We start from the raw sequence: 23,323 nt of genomic DNA, 5'->3' as shown, positions 1-23,323 counted from the left end.
TCCAGCCTTCAAAGGAACAATCAGGTAACCTGGCTTGGTCTCTTCATCAGCCAGCACAGCCCTGTTTGCCCAGATGGCACCCGCACTACAGGGGGGGTAACACAGGTGGGGGAAACCATTGTATCCCTTAATCCCCTCACCTGATACATTGCCTGTATACTGATGGGATTAAGGGAAACCATTGTATCCCTTAATCCCCTCACCTGATACATTGCCTGTATACTGATGGGATTTGTGATGGCATTGGGGGTTGGGTTCGGTGCAGATTGAATTGAGGTTTTATATAAATTCTGTGAGTTTGTAAATAAAAGAGTTCTTGTGGTGGTCTGACTGATCCGTGGATAGCAGGGGCACCCAGCCTTGGGTACGGTGACCCTGTAACAAAGAGGAGCTTTCCAAGGCTGGTGGCAACCTGGTGTGTCTAAGAAAGCTGCTGCAGCAGACTACCGATCATTCCTTCTCCATGCCGAAGTGATGGATGAAAAGCACACCTCCAAAAATATTCTGCAGGCAATAAGGAAAATGTTTTCCCTTTGGGTGGGAGCAGAGGCTGGCACCAATGTTGATGTTGGGTTTGTGGTAACCGACAAAAGTGCAAACTTGGTGAAAGCGATGCGAGATGGCCATATTGTTGGCCATATGTGTTCAGCCCACATCATCCATTTTATATTCAAGTCAGCAATGTAAGAAGGAAGTAGCGTAGCAGCAGTAGTTCTATCACGCTGCAGAAAGATTGCTGGGTACTTCCACCACAGACGAGCAAGAGAGGGCAGGTTTTACCGTACACTGTCTACGACAAGATGTGAGTATTTTGGAGCAGCAGAGGGCAATCAATAATCTTGCCTCAAAGCACAATATTGGGATTACATCTCCATTGAATAGGGAGGATTGGACAGTGATCTCCCAGCTAGTGGCAGTCCTTAAACCATTTAAACTCAAACACTGCTAGTCTGGCCCAGGTAATCCCAGTGTTCTCCCATCTAGGCAGCAAGATGGATGTGTTCCTTAAAAAACGCGAGGCTGTTCAAGGTGGCACTCTACATGGCTGGCGTAGCAGGCATAGTCAGGAAGCTGAAGGATCTGCTAAAAGTACGCCTTCGCAAACGCATGGAAGAAAGTCCCAAAATGATGCTAGCGTGCCTTTGCGATACAAGAATTAAATGAAAGTTAGCAATCAAATACAATGTTCTTAGTAGCTACCGGGAGCAATTGGTTCAAAAGGTGTGACTGGCAGTATAAAGGGGGAATGCTGTCCGAGGAGGGAGAGGTGCAGGAGGAGGAAGAAGAGATGATGTCTGCTACTCCTAGCAGCAGCATCAGCAGCAGTGCCGCAAGCAGTACAACACAGCTGAGTAGAGCAGCTGCGTTTTGGGAAGAGGCACTTGGAAGTATAGTCGGACCCACTGACAGAGCTAGCAGCAGAAAGGAGAGTAGTGCTGCTGAAATGATCAAACTTTACCTCTGTGAAGTTCCTTCTGCGCCTAATGTTGATCCTCTTAGCTACTGGGATGAAAAGAAGAGAGTGTGGCCTGCACTCTCATGGGTTGCGCAGCAGCTACTATCATAGTAACATAGTAACATAGTAACATAGTTCATAAGGTTGAAAAAAGACCAAAGTCCATCATGTTCAACCTATATACATATTGTGTCCCTATCGTGTCCGCCAACCACTGTTCAAAGCGAGCGCATGTTTTCTATGACTGGAAATATACCGAGTCCACAGCGCTCACGCATTGCACCTCATCTGATAGAGCAGACTGGCTTTTTTAAATTCAATCTGCCCAAGTTGGGGTACCCAGCTCTTAGCTTGGAAAGTAAATTTTACCAAGGTAGTTTCTCACCTCTGGCTGCGTCTGTTTGCGGTGTGGCAAACGCCTGCTACCTCCGCCGGTGTAGCCAGTTTACGCTAGGGCCTATTGTCTGAGCTCTGGAAGTCCGCTGCCAAACGTCATGGACTGGAAGTGTTTCAATGTTTTGTCCTGAGGTGAAACAGGTGAGTGGGTTGCCAATTGCCCACTCATTCACATTTTCCATTTCCAATGCTGCTGGTGGTGGTGCCAGCGTCTCTTCCCTGCCAGTTTGCTTCCTGGCTAAAGTCATGCCCAAAATGTCACTAATGGTAAGGGTAGTTTCTCCCCCTGGCTGTGTCTGTTTGCGGTGTGGCAACGCCTGCTACCTCCACCGCTGTAGCCAGTTCACGCTAGGGCCTAGTGTCTGAGCTCTGGAAGTCCGCTGCCAAACGTCATGGACTGACAGTGAGCAGGTCTTCAATTGCCCACTCATTCACCTTTTTCTTTTCCAATGCTGCTTCTTCTGGTGGTGGTGCCAGCGTCTTTTGCCAGCCAGTTCCCTTCCTGGCTAAAGTCATGCCCAAAATGTCCCTAATGGTAAAGGTAGTTTCTCCCCCCTGGCTGCGTCTCTTTGCGGTGTGGCAATGCCTGCTACCTCCGCTGGAGTAGCCAGCTTACTCTACGGCCTAGTGTTTGAGCTCTGGAAGTCCACTGCCAAATGTCATAGACTGACAGTGTTTGGATGCTTTGCTCTGGGGTGAAACAGGTGAGTGGGTCGCCAATTGCCTACTCATTCACCTTTTCCACTTCCAATTCTGCTGGTGGTGGTGCCAGCGTCTCTTCCCGGCCAGTTCGCTTTCTGGCTAAAGTAATGCCCAAAAGGTAGTTTCTCCCCCCTGGATGCGTCTGTTTGCGGTGTGGCAATGCCTGCTACCTCTGCCGGAGTAGCCAGTTTGTGCTAGGGCCTAGTGTCTGAGCTCTGGAAGTCTGATTCCAAACGTCATGGACTGACAGTGTTTGGATGCTCTCAGGATTCTATCCTGACTGCAGGATAGTTAAAGTTTTACCCTTCGTTTGCTATGTATATAATTAACATGCTGTGTATTTCTGTTCAGCTGTGTATTTCTGTTCAGCTGTGTTTGGTTATGCTATTACCCTGCCTCCCTCACCTGAAGCCTAGACCACTCACACCTGACCTAATGAACAGTAACAGATTTGTGAGTTCATTAAGTTCTTTGGAGCCACAGTTCATCCCACACTCTGGATATGTCTATTGGATTTACCTGTCTGCCTGTTACCTCTTTGAACCGGACTGCCTTTTGGATCTACCCTTTTGCCAGCCTGTTACCTGTGTGACCTGGACTGCCTTTTGGATCTACCCTTTTGCCAGCCTGTTACCTGTGTGACCTGGACTGCCTACTGGATATCCCCTTTTTGCTTGCTACCTGTCCCAGACTCTTTTGGATACTTACCTGGACTTTTCTACCTTTATACTCCCAAGCAGTCTTTATGCATGGTATGCATGATATGCCTCCTACTCTGCTGCTTATGGTGAGATGTCTGCTTTGCTTTGTGTAATATACCTATAACCAAACATTCCGCTTGTGTCATTTGTGAAGTGTGTTTCTATCACTGCGTTCTTACACTCCTGCGCTCTGGACTCCAACATCCAGTTAAGGGCTGCAATATGTTGAGCCTGACAGAAGTGTACAAGTCTTTAAAGCAATAATTTTACATTTCTCTGATGTTCCTCACCACTGGGTCCAATGACCAACATGTCATCAATCGTATACTGCATAAATGGTATTCCCATTAGCATTTGATTCATTATTCTCTGTCATAAAGCTGGTTCTGGAGAACGCCATTCTGGTATACTAGTTAAGTCCCGTATATGTATTGATGGCGAGTAATTCTATTGAATCTTCATGCACCTCTAATTGAAGGTATGCTTTTTCCCCAGATATTTTTTTTTGTGAACTTTTGCCCACCCATTGACCTAGAGCCATGCGGAAATTCCACATATACAAATATCACCTGTGTTTTTCTTTACTGGAATAAATCAGCAATACCCAGCTGCTTTATCACAGGCTTTGAAGTTCTGTTTCAATTCCAGCTTTTAACCCCTTCAATCCCAGGGGTTTTTGGTACCTCAAAGCCCAGAGCAACTTTGCCATTTTTGCGCTATGTCGGTTCAGAGATTATTCTCTTTTCTTGTGAATAGTGTACCCATGTAAACTATATATTGTTTTTTCAAGGAGCGATAGATCCTTCTTTTGATACCATAGTTGGATGATTAGCTGAAAATTTAGAATGAGAAATTTAGTAAAAACTAGCGAAAATTAGAAAAAAAACACCTAATTTTTTTTACATTTTCCCTCTGAATCCTCACAAAATTAGGTAAAGTGATGGAAAATCCCCTCCAAGTTTATCAATTCAGGTGTCCTGATTTCAGAAATACCTAATTTATATAGATTTTCCATACTTTCCCAGCACCAGGGAGCAAACTATAAGGTGTACATTTTTTGTATAATTTTTAGGCCTATGGCTTAATGGGTTTGGGGGTTGTGAACGGGGGCAGGAGGGTTATACTGGATAGATGTTATGCTAGGGCAATGGGATGTAAGGTTTTTTTAATTATTTATTTTTTTTATTATTTTTTTTATTTTTTTTATATTTTATTATTTTTTTTGTATTTTTTATATTTTTATTTTTACAAAAAAATGGTTAGAGGTCCTCTTAGGGACCTCCTGAACATGCCAGTGATGTCATAATGACATCACAGCTCACATTATTATTATTTTTAGTTATTAAAAATTATATTATTTATATTATTATTTTAATGATTTTTTTACTATTATTTTTAAAATGTATAAACTTTTTTTCTGCTTTTCTGTTTCAGGACGGGAGGGGGAGTGAGAGACATGGTTTCTCACTCCCCTCCCCGCGATCCCCCTGCACCGATCACACTGTGATCTCTATGCAGGTCCTCACAGACCTGCACAGAGATCGCAGCGTCTGTGTCTCCGGGTTACCTCAGCAGTGACGCAACCCGGAAGGGAATGCCCGATCGCGCGATCGGGCAGTTTGAAATTTAACAGCTTTCCGGCTTTCATGCCGGAAGCTGTTACAGCAGATCGGACAGCAGAAAGCCGGCAATGCCGGTTTCTGCTGTCAGTGGGGAGTCCAGGCTGTCAAATGACAGCCAGGTCTCCTGTGCAGCGGCAGGGATGTGTCCCTGACGCTGCAAGAAAGGCTGGACGTACCGGGACGTCCAAAGGGGTTTCTTAATAGGCGTTTTTTGGACGTCCCGGTACGTCTATAGGGGATTGAAGGGGTTAAAGCAACAAGAATAGGTGGGTTGACACCAGGCTTTAGCTGCAATTAAACTGCTGTATCTTTAACCCCTTAAGGACAGGGCTTATTTTTTCTTTGTACCCTTCTGGACCAAGGCTGTTTTAACACTTTTGTGTTGCTCATGTTTCTCTGTAATTTACGTCTCTCTCATTAGTGTATCCCACACAAGTTATATATTGGGTTTTTTTCAGGACAAGATGGGTTTTCTTCATAGATAATTACCTAATTAGTCTTATCGTCCATGAGAAAGTTAAGGAGTAGAAGCTACATATCTCCAGGAAAGTAAATTGGAATGGGGGATACATTGTAAGACCACCAAAAAATGTACTACCTAGGAGGTAACGTCTAGAGATATGGGTGAGCAAGGATAAATTCCAAGCTTATATGTAATTGTCTTAAAGTTATTTCTTAGACCAGAGCGTCTGCTGAGTTCTGCTTGGCTTTTGCAATTGCATTTAGCTTGGACACACAAGCGAATCCTGAGCTGGGGCGAATCTTCTAAGTGAGGAGTTACAAGCAAAGAAGGAGAGTATATTCATTACTATTGCAAGGGGGAGCACTGTGTTTGTGTTGTGTTCAGTGTAAAGTTTTGTTGAAAAAAGCAAAAAAAAAAGGGGTAAGGGCTATTTCAGGTGTGTTGCTAATTAAGTAACCTTCTCTGTGAGTTCTGCTTGGCTTTTGCAGTTGCATTTAGCTTGGACACACAAGCGAATCCTGAGCTTGGGCGAATCTCCTAAGTGACATCTCTAAGTGAGGAGTTACAAGCAAATAAGGAGTTAAAAAGCAAGAAGGAGGGTAAAGTATAAATCCTTGTGATTCCATATATTTATATATATATATATATATTGCACCTTACTGTCTGTTTTTGCCAGTTATTTGAGCTATCCCCATTGCCAAGATGTCCTCCATGTTTGACAATGCGGTCAGGTGTACATCTTGCTCAATGTATGCAATCCTTGATCAGCGCTTCGAGGGTGCATATTGCTGTGCGAGATGTGTGCGGGTTGCTCATTTGGAAGCACAAATCCTGAGTCTAGAGGAGCAACTGGCAACACTGAGATCTATTGGCAACTTGGAGAGGAGTCTGCTGCTCACTGAGCAAGCTCTCTCGGGGGTAGAGGTGGGGGAGGATAGCGGGATGGAGGTACAGGACAGTCAGGCAGCTAGCTGGGTTACAGTTGGAAGGCGGGGTAGGGGGAAAAGCGCCAGGGAGGCTAGTCCTGATCTAGCACACCCCAACAAGTTTGCCCGGTTGGCAGATGAGGGGGATGTTAGTTCAGAGTTAGCAGTACTGCAGCAAGTCACTGCCTCTGACCACCAGACGGGTGTCTGCTCCAGTAAGGCGGGAAGGAGGAGCGCAGGGCAGGCCAGACAGGTGCTGGTAGTGGGGGACTCAATTATTAGGGGGACAGACAGGGCGATCTGTCACAAAGACCGGGATCGCCGAACAGTGTGTTGTCTGCCTGGCGCTCGAGTTCGGCACATTGCGGATCGGGTTGACAGATTACTGGGAGGGGCTGGAGAAGACCCAGCAGTCATGGTGCACATTGGCACCAATGACAAAGTGAGAGGTAGGCGGAGTGTCCTTAAAAATGATTTCAGGGACTTAGGTAGCAAGCTTAAGGCAAGGACCTCCAAGGTAGTATTTTCTGAAATATTACCTGTACCACGTGCCACACCAGAGAGGCAGCGGGAGATTAGGGAGCTAAACAAGTGGCTCAGAAGCTGGTGTAGGAAGGAGGGGTTTGGGTTCATGGATAACTGGGCCGACTTCTCTGTCGGATACAGGCTCTACGGTAGGGACGGGCTGCACCTCAATGGGGAGGGTGCAGCTGTGCTCGGGGAGAAGATGGCCAGAAGGGTGGAGGAGTGTTTAAACTAGGTAAAGGGGGGGAGGGAAACTACAATATAGAAGGGGAAGATAGTGTAGATAGGCTTCATAGGGAAAAAAACCATACACCTCTAAATTGTATGCTTACTAATGCCAGAAGTCTGACCAATAAAACTGACGAACTGGAGTTAATAATGTCTGAAGAAAACTATGACATAGTGGGTATAACAGAGACATGGTTGGATGATAGCTATGACTGGGCGGTTAATATACAGGGTTATAGTCTATTCAGGAAAGGGGGAGAAGTTTGCCGACATAAACTGGGAAACCGAGACCTGTGAATCTCATAAAGGAAACCGGTTTCTGACTATAAGTAAGGATAATTATCTGTCCCAAATGGTACAGGACCCGACCAGAGGGGGCGCCCTACTGGACTTAATATTAACCAACAGACCTGACAGAGTAACTAATGTGCAGGTCAGGGGACATCTAGGAAATAGTGATCACAATATGATGCATTATAACTTGTCCTTCAATAAGGGAACTCTTAGAGGAGCCACAAGAACTATGCACTTTAGGAGGGCAAAGTTTGATCAACTAAGAGAAGCCCTTAACACTGTAAATTGGGAAAATGTCCTCAAAAACAAGAGTACAGACGCTCAATGGGAGATTTTTAAGAATATCTTAAATTCTCACTGTGAAAGGTACATACCGTATGGGAATAAAAGAGTCAGGAACAAGAGAAAACCAATGTGGATAAATAAAAATGTAAAGGGGGCAATAAATGGCAAAAAAAAGGCATTTAAGCTACTAAAACAGGAAGGCAGTGAGGAAGCACTAAAAAGCTATCGGGAAAAAAATAAAATATGTAAAAATCAGATAAAAGCAGCAAAATTGGAGACAGAAAGACTCATTGCCAAAGAGAGTAAAACAAACCCCAAAATGTTCTTTAACTATATAAATAGTAAAAAGGTTAACAATGAAAGCGTTGGCCCCTTAAAAAGTAATGAGGGAGAAGTTATAGACGGGGATCAGGAAAAAGCTAATCTATTAAATATATTCTTCTCTGCTGTATTCACAGAGGAAAATGAAATGCCAGGTAATATACAGCAGGATGAGATAAATGCCCCAGTACATGTCGCCTGTCTAACGCAGGAAGAAGTGCAGTGCCGCCTAAAAAAAATCAAAATAGACAAATCACCAGGTCCAGATGGCATTCACCCCCGCGTTCTAAGGGAGTTAAGTAATGTAATAGACAGACCCCTATTTCTAATATTCAAGGACTCTATAGTGACAGGGTCTGTTCCCCAGGACTGGCGCATAGCAAATGTTGTGCCAATATTCAAAAAGGGGACAAAAAGTGACCCGGGGAATTATAGGCCTGTTAGTTTAACTTCTGTTGTGTGTAAACTGTTTGAGGGTTTCCTAAGAGATGCTATTTTGGAGTATCTCAATGAAAATAAGTGTATGACTCCATATCAGCATGGGTTTACAAGGGATCGGTCCTGTCAAACTAACCTGATCAGCTTTTATGAGGAGGTGAGCTCAAGACTGGATCGGGGTGAATCGCTGGATGTCGTATATCTTGATTTTTCCAAAGCATTTGATACGGTGCCACATAAAAGGCTGGTACATAAAATGAGAATGCTTGGGCTGGGGGAGAATGTGTGTATGTGGGTAAGTAACTGGCTCAGTGATAGGAAACAGAGGGTGGTTATTAATGGTACATACTCTGAGTGGGTGACTGTTGCTAGTGGGGTACCACAGGGGTCAGTTTTGGGTCCTATTCTTTTTAATATATTTATTAATGACCTTGTAGAGGGATTGTATAGTAAAGTATCAATCTTTGCAGACGATACTAAGCTCTGTAACGTGGTTAACACAATAGAGGACAGCGCACGATTACAAATGAATCTGCATAGGTTGGAGGCTTGGGCTGGGATGTGGCAGATGAGGTTCAACACAGATAAATGTAAGGTTATGCACATGGGGAAGAAAAATCCAGGCTGGGAATATGTATTAAATGGGAAAACACTGGGGACGACTGACATGGAAAAGGACTTAGGAGTTTTAGTTAACAGTAAATTTACCTGTAGCGACCAGTGTCAGGCAGCTGCTGCTAAGGCAAATAAAATCATGGGGTGCATCAAAAGGGGCATAGATGCCCACGACAAGGAAATAATTCTACCCCTGTACAAGTCACTAGTCAGACCACACATGGAATACTGTGTACAGTACTGGGCACCAGTGTACAAGAAGATAGTTCAAAGACGGGCAACCAGAGTAATAAGGGGAATGGGAGGACTACAGTACCCAGAAAGATTATCAGAATTGGGGTTATTTAGTTTGGAAAAAAGACGGCTTAGGGGGGACTTAATAACTATGTATAAATATATAAGGGGACAGTACAGAGATCACTCCCAGGACCTATTTATACCCAGGACTGTATCTATAACAAGGGGACATCCTCTACGGCTGGAGGAAAGAAGGTTTCTACACCAGCACAGACGGGGGTTCTTTACAGTAAGAGCGGTGAGATTATGGAACTCTCTGCCAGAGGAAGTGGTGATGGTAAACTCAATAAAAGAGTTCAAAAGGCGCCTGGACGTGTTTCTTGAAAGCAATAATATTACAAGTTATCGATATTAGATTAATAGGGACAGAACGTTGATCCAGGGATTTATTCTGATTGCCATATTTGGAGTCGGGAAGGAATTTTCCCCCTGGTATGGGGCAATTGGCATCTGCTTCATAAGGGTTTTTTGCCTTCCTCTGGATCAACACAGTAGGGACACAATATGTATATAGGTTGAACTTGATGGACTTTGGTCTTTTTTCAACCTTATGAACTATGTTACTATGTTACTATGTCTCTTAGAGGTAAATGAAGGAAATACAACGGTACAACTATGATAAGAAGTCTTAATTATAATGGGTAAAACCCACCATTATGATTGGAGAATTCCAATCAATAGGTAGAGAATATGTTAATAAGCCCTGTCCTTAAAAGGTTTAAACAATTGAGGGACTCACTCACTGTTATTCACTCACTCACCCTTACAGACTCACTCACCGATACAAATTTACTCCCAGACAATTGGAATTTTGGAACATCAGAAGATCTTAGAATTAATTTGAGTTTCTAACATATATAACTTTAAGAAAGTTATTCTTCTTTCCAATTTTTCCACTGAACCTGGATTGATATCTACAAGGACCAGTTGGACCACAGCAACAAGTGGTGGTAAATATAATAGTTTTATTATTCTGAATAGAGGTGAATTTTGTCTGCTTCAATATAGAATTCCCTTTTTCTGGGAAATAATATACGACGTTATTGTATATGATGGCTTGTGAGACTGCAGCTTATAACCCGTAATAATGACAATGATGCAAAAGATATTTTTACCTGTACATGAAGTTTGACATTATTTGCATCTATTAGAAATTTCACTGATACTCTTTAGACATTATTAAACTATTTTTAATTGTCGTATTAGTAAGACTAATATAGAGAGATAGTGATCTTTTTTATTACCGCCCTGATTATTATTAATTTTGGCTGCTGAGTGGAGTGGAAATTAATTTAATTGGATATTAATAAAAGCTGTAAAGTAATAATTCATATTTGATAACTCATCGATAATATACTGTATTTTTGATCTGATTCATTTTTACATGTTTAGATCATTTTTCTGTGTTATATTATGCACTGCATGACTTATATAGATATTTTATAAATTGTGTTTTTACAATAAATAATATTTTGATTGACTATAGTGGTAGTGATATAATATCTAATTTGAATTATAATTTTTGCCGCAATCTGAAAGGATTTAGGATCAGAGATAAAATATAGGGTATCTCTTTAAATTAATATTGTGGGTGTGGTCCTACAATAATTGATAGCGTCAGTATTTTGCGTATGTGATAGAATATTGGTTTTGCCTATTTTGTCTCATTAATATCCCTAACAAAGTGGACTCATGCTGGACTGTTTGGGGACAAAGATGGCATGTCCTATATGTGTAATTGGGGTGCTGGTCAGGTTCTATGTGGGCAGTGTGAATGCCAGGGGTGGCCTTTGGGGCGTGCAACCTGTGATCTAGTGGGTTTTGTCTATCCCTTTAATGCTTAATGAGTTTTTATGTGAATTCCAATTGGTCTATACCTGGAAAGCTGGGTTTGTTTGTTATTGTGTTGATCTATATCTGCTATGCTATGTTTCCATACATTATTTATGTATACCTTGCAGTATTTGCAATACAGGGTTTGTATGTCTTATTCAGTTGATCAATACCTGCAGTGCTGTTTCCATGTGTTGTTTATTTGAGCTATACCTTCAGTGCTGAGTTTACACGTGATTTCCAGTTGATCTATACCTGCAATGCTGGGTTTGTGTGTTCTGTTGATCTATACCTGCTATGTTTCCATACATTATTTATGTATACCTGCAAATACATGTTTTTATGTCTTATTCACTTGATCTATACCTGCAGTGTTTGTTTTTTTGATCTATACCTGAACTACAGGGAGTAAGTTAATGTTGTGGACATGGATTGCATCGTCCATTATTAGTGATTCACGTCACAGACGCAATATCTGTATCTCCCTTTGGATAAACCACTCCCCTAACTGTGGCATACATTACAATACCAATTAGTTCTATTGTTTAAGAAGTGCCTTACCTCTACCACCAGGTAGCACTAGAGAGTGAGTGATGTGTACATCTATTGTTTATCTAAGACCATAGATAATGGCTACCTACATGAAAAGCCATGTGGGCTATGCCAGGAACAATGGGATGTCAGGAACTCCAGGAAGAAGGGGGAGGAGCAGAGGAGACTGGAAAGACAGGAAGGAAGCAGCATGGCAGAAGCTAAGGGAGCTGTGAAAGTTTGCCAGAGAAAAAGTATGAAATAGAAAGCTGCTCTTCCATCTTGGGCTAGTTAAGTGCCAAGAAGCTAGGACTAGTTAAGTGCCTAGTATTGTAACTAAGAATTAGAAAACAACTACTGAAAGAATCCAGCCATTTTGGAAACTGAACACCAAAGGAGTCATTTGATATGCTGATACTCTCTGAAGTTAAGTACATATGTTATTACAATGTTATTAGAATATAATTGTTGACTGTCTGTAACTTTGTTATGGTAACCTTTTTCGATATATTGTTTTTACCGCTAGAGGTATTAAAGTATATCATTATATATCATAACATCTGTTGGTATTCGTCTTTACATAATTTAACTGTATTCCTGAATCAAATTTATTGTTGTATTGTTAGATGTGTTTTGTCTAAATTGTGTATTTAAATATTAGCATAATTTTGCATAAAACAGGCCACGACCACAACAGTGAAAGAGCAGTATGGTTTGGTGAATGAGGGGACAAAGGGATTCTGGGGATGATTACTGGGGAAAGGATCTCTCAATGTCACAGTAGGGTCAGAAGGAGGGAAGACTGCACTGACTCTCACAGTCTTCCCCTAATCTAAGGTCAGTGTGGCAAATATTTTTTTTTTTGGTGTGGTAGTGGAGAGAGTGATTGCATGCTAGGGGGCTTGGAGCAGGGCCCAAGGAAATGCTTTCCTGGGGTCCAGTTTTTTCAATATAAAATATATTGACAACAGGGTCTAATATTTATATAGATATTGGCAGCAGGGGCTAATATTAAAGAATGAAAACTAACTAACCAGTTCAGCTGTTATTTTAAAATCCTATTTCAATCACAGTTTTTACTTCAAAGATATAAGTACATATTATGTAGTTAAAATGCATGTCTAACATATATGTATATGTGTGTATATATATATATATATATATATAATGTAGCATTTCATGATTGCTCCCCCCTACTTTGGTCCCTGTCATTTGCCCCCCCAATTTAAAAGCTGGGGACGCCACTGCCTTTGACTAGGCAAATCAAGATCTCCTGAGTGATCTTAAAGCTTGGGTTGTTAATCACTGGATACTGATGGCATCCAAAAACTCCCCCTGAGTGATGAAATTGATTACAAATCACTTCTGAGGCTATTGCCAGTAGAAGGGCAGCGCCATTTTGAAAGAACAGCAGGTGTTTTAACTATGGCGGCGCACTAACACTAGAAACAGCGTTTAAGAAACGCGTTTAAAAAAGGTCGCTGTTTTCCCTCAGTTGGTGTTCTTGAAATGCAGCGATATCGATGCAACACCAGCAAAACCAACTGAGTGAAGGAAGTGATTGACAGTCACCGTCTTTAACCCCTTAATGACAAAGCCCGTACATGTAAGGGCTCAAAATGCATTGTTTTCAATAGGTTTAGGGACCACCCATTGTCCTTAATGGGTTAAAAGCAGCAAAGCTAAACGGTCCGGGGAGCGATCTAACGGCGCTGTGACATTTTTTTGTGTTGCTGAATGCCCCTATATCGAGGCATTACAGCAACACCTTCTGAGCTATAAATTTTTTTTAAACGTATTTGTGTTATTTTCTTTGGATGCCCAAAATAAATATGTATTTTGCATATTTGGAGATTCCATCCCTGCAGGGGATACAAGAGACTGTATCTGCGTTTGCACTCAGCTTGAAGAAATTGTCTAGCTCCTGTAGTTTTGGAGATTACATGAATATGGCTTTTACAGATCAGTTTGTTATGGGTATTGCTACAGAATCGATACATAAAAGACTTATATAGTTATATAGGCTGAAAAAAGACATGCGTCCATCAGGTTCAGCCTTTCCTATATCTGTTAATTTGTTGCTGTTGATCCAAAAGAAGGCAAAAAACCCCGGTTTGGCTCTTTCCAATTTTGCACTAACCAGGGAAAAAATTCCTTCTTGACCCCAAAATGGCAGTCAGATTTCCCCTTGGATCAATAAGCTGTTTCCCCATAATTAAAGATTATATCCCAGAATATTATGTTTTTCCAAGTATCCATCCAGTTGCTGTTTAAACATCTTTACGTCTGTGCAGGCAGAGAATTCCACATCATTGTCCTTACTGTAAGAAACCCTTTCCTCTGCTTTAGACTGAATCTCCTTTCTTCCAGTCTAAACGCATGACCACGAGTCCTATGCATAGTCCTGTTTATGAACAGAATTCCACACAATGGTTTGTATTGGCCACGAATATATTTATATAATGCTATCATATCCCCTCTGAGACGCCGTTTTTCTAAACTAAACATATTTGTTAACCTTTCTTCATAACTATAGTGCTCCATTCCTTTTATTAATTTTGTAGCCCACCTCTGCACCCTTTCTAGTGCTATGATATCCTTCTTTAGAGTAGGTGCCCAAAATTGCACAGCATATTCAAGGTGCGGCCTTACCATTGATTGATTGATTATATTTTTATCCCGCGAATTGATGCCCCTTTTTATACACGACAATACCTTACTGGCCTTAGCAACTGCTGAATGACATTGCACATTGTTGCCTAGTTTGTTGTCTATAACAATTCCCAAATCCTTCTCATTTGTCGTTAGTTCGTTACCCCTAATTCACTACCATTTAGGGTGTAGGTTGCTTGTGGATTCCCTACCCCAACTTTACATTTATCTACATTGAATTTCATCTGCCATTTGTGTGCCCAGTTCCCCAGTCTATCTAGATCACTCTACAGCACTGTAATCTCCTGCTCGCGCTGTATTACTTTACCTAGTTTAGTATCATCTGCAAACACAGAAACATGACTTTCAACGCCTATTGCCAGGTCATTTATAAATATGTTAAATAAAATTGGTCCCAGAACAGAACGCTGAGGGACACCACTGTCACCCTCAGCGTTCACCACCACGCATATGAAAAAGTTTTTAGCAACTGCTCGGCCCCCTTTGTCTCCTCAGCTCCCTAAAGCTGCCTTGACTGCGGTGGTGGGAGCTCGAGCCCTTGGTCGTGGTGCGGCGCTTCATGATGAGCACCGGAATATGACACCATTTATCTATCTCAGTGCTGTTTCCATGTGTTGTTTATTTGATCTATATCTTCAGTGCTGAGTTAGCATGTGATCCCCAGTTGATCTATACCTGCGAAGCTGGGTTTGTGTGTTAATCTGTTGGACTATACCTGCAATGCTATACACGCAAGTGTTGTTAACATGTGTTGTTTATTTGATCTATAGCTGAACTACAGGGAGGAAGGAAAAGAGGTGTGACTTAGAAAATGAGGGGACAAAAGGACTCTGGGGAAGAGTTAGGGAGAGAGGACCTCTCAATATCACGGTAGAGTCAGAAGGAGAGAGGACTGTACTGACTCTCACAGTCTTCCCCTAATCTGCAGTCAAATATTTTTTTTTTGGTGTGGGAGCAGAAGGAGTCATTGCATGCTAAGGTGCGTAGAGGGGGTGAAAAGGAAATAATTGCATAGGGTCCAATTTTTTCCAAATGCTTTTGTTACAGAGATTGCACTGTTTTTTCCTATATTTAATGTATTTAAGGTACATTATTGTTGCCAGTGTTTCCAGTTATATATTATTGTGGTTGTTTGCACTTGCACTTAAATAATCTCTAATTATAGAAAAATAGATTTTTTTCCCTTTCTTTTTTGTCGAGTGGGGCGCCAAAGAAGTAGTCCGCACAGGGCGCCTGAACACCTAAGGCCGGCCCTGTACCCAAGAACAAGAATTTGCATCTAGACCAATTTCCTTCAGTTTGAATACTAACCTATTGTGTGGAACCTTGTCAAACGCCTTGGCAAAATGCAAGTAGATGACATCCAGTGCAACTCCCTGATCTACACTTCTACTTACTATACTTTTCCAGTAGATTGTAAGCTCACGAGCAGGGCCCTCATAAGCCCATCATTCCTGCCATGAACTTTGTATAAACTACCATAAGGCTAGATGGCAAGCTCACAGCAAGATTCTTAACTCCTGATGTGAATGCATGCATTAATGTATTTTTGTTATGTATGTGTCAACTGCCCCAATTAAATTGTACATTGTTGCGTAACTGAGTAAATAAAAGGTAATAATAATTAGTAGACTTGTGCATTCGTCTTCGGGCGAACATGAAAACGAACACGAAGAGTGCGTTTTCGTGTTCGTTCCGAAGACATGAAGAAGAGAAGACAGTGCCGGTAAAACGTAGGCGAAGACGAAGATTCACACACGAAGAATCTTCGCCTTCGTCTACTATTCTCCCTGGTCCCTTCCCCATCTAACTTACCTTATCTTCACAGCATCGCGGGAGTTGACTGAAGTGGAAATCCGCAGTTTCGTCGTCAGGGGTTACAGGGCAGTGTGAGTGAGCCTATTGGTCACCTGCAGGGTCTTCCTCTGGCATCAACCAATTGGTTGATGCCAGAGGAAGACCCTGCAGGTGACCAATAGGGCTCACTCGCACGGCCTTTTTAACTCCTGATTTCCGCTCCCGTTAACCCCTGCGATGCTGCGTTGGATAACGGGAGCAGAAATCCGTAGGGTAAAGGGCTGTGCAAGCGACCAATAGGCTCACTCGCACGGCCACTAGTTGCTAGGCAGAAAAAAAAAATCACGAAAGGATCATGGGAATATATTTTATTTGAATAAATGCAAATGAGCTCACTGCCACAGATGGCTAATATATGTTCGGACAGAATGCTGCCCTCTGTTGGTTTTACATTAAGTAGCATTGTTCCATATGCTTGAAATCCAGTTATTTATTATGCTACTTAATCTAAAACCAAATGAGGGCAGCATTCTGTCCGAAGACATATGGCTAATATATGTTCGGACAGAATTCTGCCCTCTGTTGGTTTTACATTAAGTAGCATTGTTCCATATGCTTGAAAGAAATCCAGTTATGCTACTTAATGTAAAACCAACAGAGGGCAGCATTCTGTCCGAACATATATTAGCCATATGTGGCAGTGTGCTCATTTGCATTTATTCAAATAAAATATATTCCCATGATCCTTTCGTGTAATGGTTTAATACAAAAAAACCCCCAAAATAAATAGAAAAAAAGAGTTTGCAAGTTCGACAGAATTAATGTCTGCGAGTGCGGACATTTAACTGTTGCAGCGGGGAGACCAGCGGATCATGGGGATATATTTTATTTAAATAATTAATAAATGAAAATGAACACACTGCCACATATGGCTAATATATCTTCGGACAGAATGCTGCCCTCTGTTGGTTTTACACTGAGTAGCATAATATTCTGCCCGAGAATATATTGGCTATATATATGGTAGTGAGCTCATTGGTCCCCAGCAGGAGGCCCCCTACTGGCGACCAATAGAGTTGCTGATACACACATTTAAACTACTGGCGCTAGAGCTGCTGCAGTACGCGTTAACCCCGTATTAACCCCTTAACCGGAAAAAACGAAGAAAAAACGAATATTCGCCCGAAGACAAGACAGGAACGGGCGAATATTCGCGGAATACGAAGATTTTTTTTTTTTTACGAAGACGAGCACGAAGACGAACACGAAGAGCCCCCTGGTGCCCAAGTCTAATAATTAGCCAGTTAGGAAGCACTTACTCAATTACCAAATCAATTACCAGCATATTAGCAGCGATCAGGCAGTTGTTCTCCTGCATGCTGTCCAGCTTATCTAATGATAGATCAACTGGCAACATTTTTTTGTTGGCTTTTGTTTTTAATGCTACATTTAGAAAAACGACAGGATTAACCCTTTAAGGACCAGGCTTTTTTTTGTCTTTTTGTACCCTTCATGACCGAGTCTGTTTTAACATTTTTGCGGTGCTCGTGTTTAGCTGTAATTTTCTTCTCTCGTTTAGTGTACCCACACAAGAAGCACCTTTTTTCACTTTTATTTTACACAGTTACATACATAGTACCTAAGGTTGAAAAAAGACCTAAGTCTATCAAGTTCAACCCTTCTACCTAACATTCCTGCTCTTGATCCAAAAGAAGGCCAAGAAACCCTAATTAAGCTACTTCGAATTCAGCCATCAGGGGGAAAAAAAAGTTCCTTATTGACTCCAAAAGGCAATCAGATTTCTCTTTGGATCAAGAATCTCTAAAATATTAATTCTATTTATAGCCCTGTATGTCATGCCTTTCTAAAAAAAAAAAAATATCCAGACCCCTTGTAAAGGCATCTAATGTATTTGATAAGACCACCACCGCCTCCTTAGGAAGTGAATTCCAAATCTTTATTGTCCTTACTGTAAAGAATCCCTTCCTTTGTCTATGAAATTTCCGCTCTTCCAGTCTCAGAGGGTGACCTCAGGTCACCGAAGAGCTCTTTATATTGGCCCTGCATTTATTTATATAATGTTATCATAAAATTTTAAAAATAGTTTACTCATGCATAAATTCTGATAGCCTGCTATGTAGATTATATTATTTGTTGTGACTTGGCTATTTATTTGCTCTGATATTCCCTCATACACCAAATTTTGTACTGCGTAACATGAGCTTCACCTGTATACACACCTACCATGTAGAAAAAAAAATGACCATGCAGAATAGCTGTAACCTGCATGTTACCTCCAGACTTGAGGATGCTCAATAATTAATGAACTGATGCTGTCTGAACTCCGAATTATAATTAAATGATCAGATACATAACCACACATGCACACCTTGCCAGGCACGTCAATTGTCACCAACAGGATGTTTTTCTGTGATGTGCCTGGCATGTCAATTGTCGTGAAAGGGTTAAATACATTTGAATGCACCTTTTTTTATGGGCAGGGGAACCATGTTTAGCCACACCCACTCCCCACCCACTTCCTGTTCAACTGTCAGCCCAATCAAGACTGTTTTTCGGGCTATAACCATCCCATGCCTGACGAAATCTTTCTCCATCCCACATATAGCACCTTCAGAAGAAGAGGGGGAGCTCTGGGTATCCCAGCTTGGCAGGTTCCCAAGTATGGTCATTCAAGAAGAATTAATTACTGAAAAATGTAAGACAGCACAAAAAAAAAAAAAACCTTTAATAAGGAGTTTGAATTTCTGTGGCAAAAACCTGTCAGTGCCTACTTTTATGTCACACGATGTTTAAGGCCTGAATCATTACGTCAGGAAAAATGGGCAGATTGAATGCGTCTTCTCCACAGTCAAATTCTATGTTTCAGAGTTGTACTTTTTAACTCTTAGTAAGCGCTGGCATTGACCTTAATGAGTAAAACTATTCACCCCTTTATTTCTGTTAATACTGACAGAGTCTTAACTTATCTGAGCTCAGTGTAGGAAACCATTCATGAAGCTGTAGGGGACCTAATACGTATGTATGTAAAGAACATAAATGTCTGAACCAAAGAATAAAAACGCAACAACGTATATTGGATGAATCAGGCCGTGGACTTTTATTTAGTTTTTCCATTACATACAAATAACTTTCAATATAACTTGTAACTTATAACCGATACATATAAACCAAATAACTTCAGCCCTTGGCACAAGCCCCAGAGCACATACTAACTCAAAACCTATTGCCAACCGCCCTATAAGCCAGCTGGCATAACTTTAAATATCAGTTCACCCCATTAATTATAGGGTAACCATACTCTAATAAAAAGCCACGACAATATATATATTATATATATATATATTTAAAAAAAAAATTAAAAATATAAACCTAAGGGAGGGTGGGGGGGGGGCAATTTCATCAGATTTTCCATCTTCTTGCCGCTTTGCCACTGCTCACCAGCCTCAAGGACAGTGCAGTATCGGCTCAGCGGTTTGCCAGGTAAGTAAAATAGCGCCCTTATGAGCCCTCTATTTATAGTTAAATTTCCCGCCCATAGCGCAGTGCGAGACAGGGCGGCCACACCTAAACGCGGTGCGAGGCACCCGCGAGACAGCGCAAGGCAGCTCAAAAAACGCGGCAAAGCGGCTTACACTAATGGCTATTAACCCTATTAAAGCTATACCTGTCCCCACATCTTCATGTCAGCCTGCCCTATGGTTTGCAGGCTTTATCATTCCTGTATTAAAGAAGCTGTTGTGTGGCTGAGCATGATGGGAGATGTGACCCCCATCATATGTATAGCATTAGCTGGCTGATTGGTAGCACAGGTTGGTTGGGGAGTTCAGGCCAAAAACGGTTTCTCATTTATTATGTACATATTAAATACACATATATGAGATATCACATTCACAGAAGAGAACCAAATTAAATCAAACATTTTATTCAACATCACATAAGTAAAGCTAGGTGCTGTAGCTAGCACACTGGTGTCACCTGACCAGGGCTGACCAATCAGAGAGAGGGGAACCTGGGCCGGCTGCTGATTGGTTGCTGGAGTCAGCTGACTAGGCTCAGCCAATCAGGGGCTGCCCCTCAGCCCTAGCGTCCTGATTGGTGCGAGGTATCATATTGCATGACACTTTATTATTATTTATGAATTATTATTACCGTATCTGCTCGATTATAAGACGACCCTGATTATACGACGACCCCCCAAAATCTCAATATTAATTTATGAAAAAAAGAAAAAAGCCTGAATATAAAACGACCCTATAGGAAAAAAGTTTTACCAGTAAATGTTAATTCATGTAAACTGTGAACATTTTTTTTTAATAAAAGCTTTGATTGAGAAAAATATTTTGTTTTTATTTCCTTTTTTTTCAACCCGCCCCCCCCAGTTATGCACATCTTTCCACTCTGCCCCAGAAATGTTTTATACCCCTTATATGCCACTGTGCCCCATGATATGCCTTTTGACACCCTATGTGCCACTCTGCTTCCAGAATTACCTTATACCCCTATATGCCACTCTGGCATTTAGGGGGTTAAAAGGCATATTATGGGGCAGAGTGGCATATAGGGAGGTATAAGGTATTTCAGGAGGCAGATTGGCATATAGAGGGTAAAAAGGCATTTCTGGAGGCAGAGTGGCATTAAGGGGGTTAAAAGGCATTTCACAGAGCACTCTGCCTCCAGAAATGCCTTATGCCCCCCATTTAACACTCCCTCCCCCTCCCTCCTCCAAACTTACCGGAGCTTCTGAGTCCCCGGTGCGTAGTCCGGGCAGAGTGTAGAGCTCTACACGATTCGCGTAGAAAACTTGCGCTGCAGCCGGAAGTCTTATAATTGAGCAAATACGGTAATTATTAAATTGTTAAAGAAATCATTAATAACGAGATTTTTTTTTTCTCCCGCTTGAATTTATGTGCACCACTTTTGCCATAGAGAGCTTACACCTGACACTACTGGCATGGGAACGAGCCGGGCAGGCGGATTGGAATTTACGAGCAACGGGGTAGAAATCCGACACCTTAACCACAGATCCAAGTCAGCGACACTGGAATACATCCGTCTCTGTAGCGTATTGGTTTAGGTGTTAGCGTGATTTTAGTTTAGGTTTAGGTGATTCCCTGAGGCTTATTTTTTACGTGGATCACCACGTAGACCAAAATTTGAGCCATCTTGTCTCTGCCCCTACAAGCCACCATTCTTTAGTTTATTTAGTGTGTTTGCTTGGAAGTCAGGCCAGTTAGAGGACTATATTGGGGTGAAAAACTAAAGGATTGTTTTTCAGACCCTTTGTGTCCAGTGGCTGTAGCCTAACGGCTGAAGTGTTGTGCTTGGTTCTTTGAGGTCATGAGTTCAATTTCCCAGGGCTTCAACTGTGCCTGTTTTGTTTTTAAGTAAGCACATAGACCAAAACATAAGCCATTTTGTCTTTGCCCTTACAAGCCACCCTTCTTTAGTTTATTTAGTGCATTTGTTTAGGAGTCAGGCTAGCTAAGGCTGTAAAAACTAAAGGATTGTTTCTGTAGGGCCTTATACCTGTTCTCTGTGGTGCAATGGTTGAGATGTTGGATTTAGTTTTTGAGGTTCTGGGTTTAATTCACTTCAATTGATTTATTTGGTATGTTTGTTTGGGAGGAAGGCACGCTACAAGATTGCAATGAGGTAAAAAAACAATGGATTGTTTGCAGGGGGACAGGTTTGCTAGTGTCTGTAGTGTACATGGTACCCTTCTTTCGTTTATTAATTCTAAGATTTTACTAGTTGTCCAGCTTGAGAAGAACGGAACAGGAGGCTTTGGGAGGCGCTAGGCTCCGGATGGCAAATGAGCCGGCTAACGGTTCCAGGCAGTTGATGTGAAGAAGGGACTCTTCTGAGGACCACCTGCCGCCTGTAGATATAGTCCCGTAGCGCGCTCCCCAGCCATGTAAGCTGGCGTCCGATTCTATAACCACGTCTGGAGTGGTGCCGAAGATGGCTCTGCCATTCCAAGCTTCCATGTGGGACAACCACATCAGCTCGTCTCTGGATTCGGCGTCGAGAGAGACACAATTTTCGTAAGAGGGCACCGAAGATAGCGAAGAAGTTCGTAACCTTTGCAGCGCCCGGTAGTGGAGCGGACCCGGGAATATGGCCTGAATGAAAGAGGCCAACAGCCCTATCATCCTCGCAACCTGACGCACGGTCACCGTCTCCAGACGCAGCAAGCGCCTGATCTCCTTCTTGATGGCCACGATCTTGGACTGTGGAAGAAAAAGAGACTGTTGAACGGAGTCTATCCGAAAACACAGAAATTCCATAGTCTGAGACGGCACGAAACAAGATTTGTCTCCATTTATGAGAAACCCCAGCGACTGAAGAAGATGAAGGGCCCAACCGAGGTGCGACCGGAGGAGCGAAGGAGATTGAGCCAGGATGAGGATGTCGTCCAGATAGATTATGAGACGTACTCTCCGAGAACAAAGAAACGCCACTACCGGTTTCATGACCTTCGTAAAACACCACGGGGCCGATGAAAGGCCTAAAGGAAGACATGTAAACCTCCACTTCTGACCTGCCCAAAGAAACTGAAGGAAATTCTGGTGAGAGGCCGTGATCGGGATCGTGAAATATGCGTCCTGAAGATCTAATTTTACCATCCAATCTCCCGGCAACAATAGATCCCGGAGACAATGGATCCCTTCCATTTTGAAGTGGTGATACACCACATACGCATTGAGGGGTCGGAGGTTGATGACCGGACGGGAACCCCCTCCTTTCTTTGGAACCAGGAAGAGAGAACTGACAAACCCTGGGGCGAGCATGGGAGTTGGTAAAATAGCCCTTTTTTGATAGAGCAACCTTACCTCGTCTGAAATCCGGTGCCTCTGAAGAAGCGGAAACCTTGAGGAAGGAGGAAGACGAGCCTGTCGAGGAGAAACGGATAGTTCCAACTTATAGCCCTTGACGTATTCAACACCCAAGCATCTGAGGTAATCAACGCCCAAACGTGAGCAAAAGCTGCTAGGCGACCGCCCACCGTCGAGGGATCGAGAGACGTGGAGAAGGGACTTACCGTAAGGACGTCTAGATGAAAAATATCCTCTGGAACCTCTGGAGGATGTAGGGCGACCTCTGGATGGGAAGAAGGGAGTCGATCTTTGTTCCGGGAGAGCCGGGCATTGAGAGAAGGAGCCTCTGTAGGTTCCGTGGAATCGGGAACTCCGGCCAGA

This window comes from Sceloporus occidentalis, unplaced genomic scaffold, assembly GCF_023333645.1.
Source record: "Sceloporus occidentalis isolate IW3139 unplaced genomic scaffold, rSceOcc1.0.p SCAF_299, whole genome shotgun sequence".
Classification (NCBI taxonomy): Eukaryota; Metazoa; Chordata; class Lepidosauria; order Squamata; family Phrynosomatidae; genus Sceloporus; species Sceloporus occidentalis.
Note: the sequence above shows the minus strand (reverse complement) of the source record.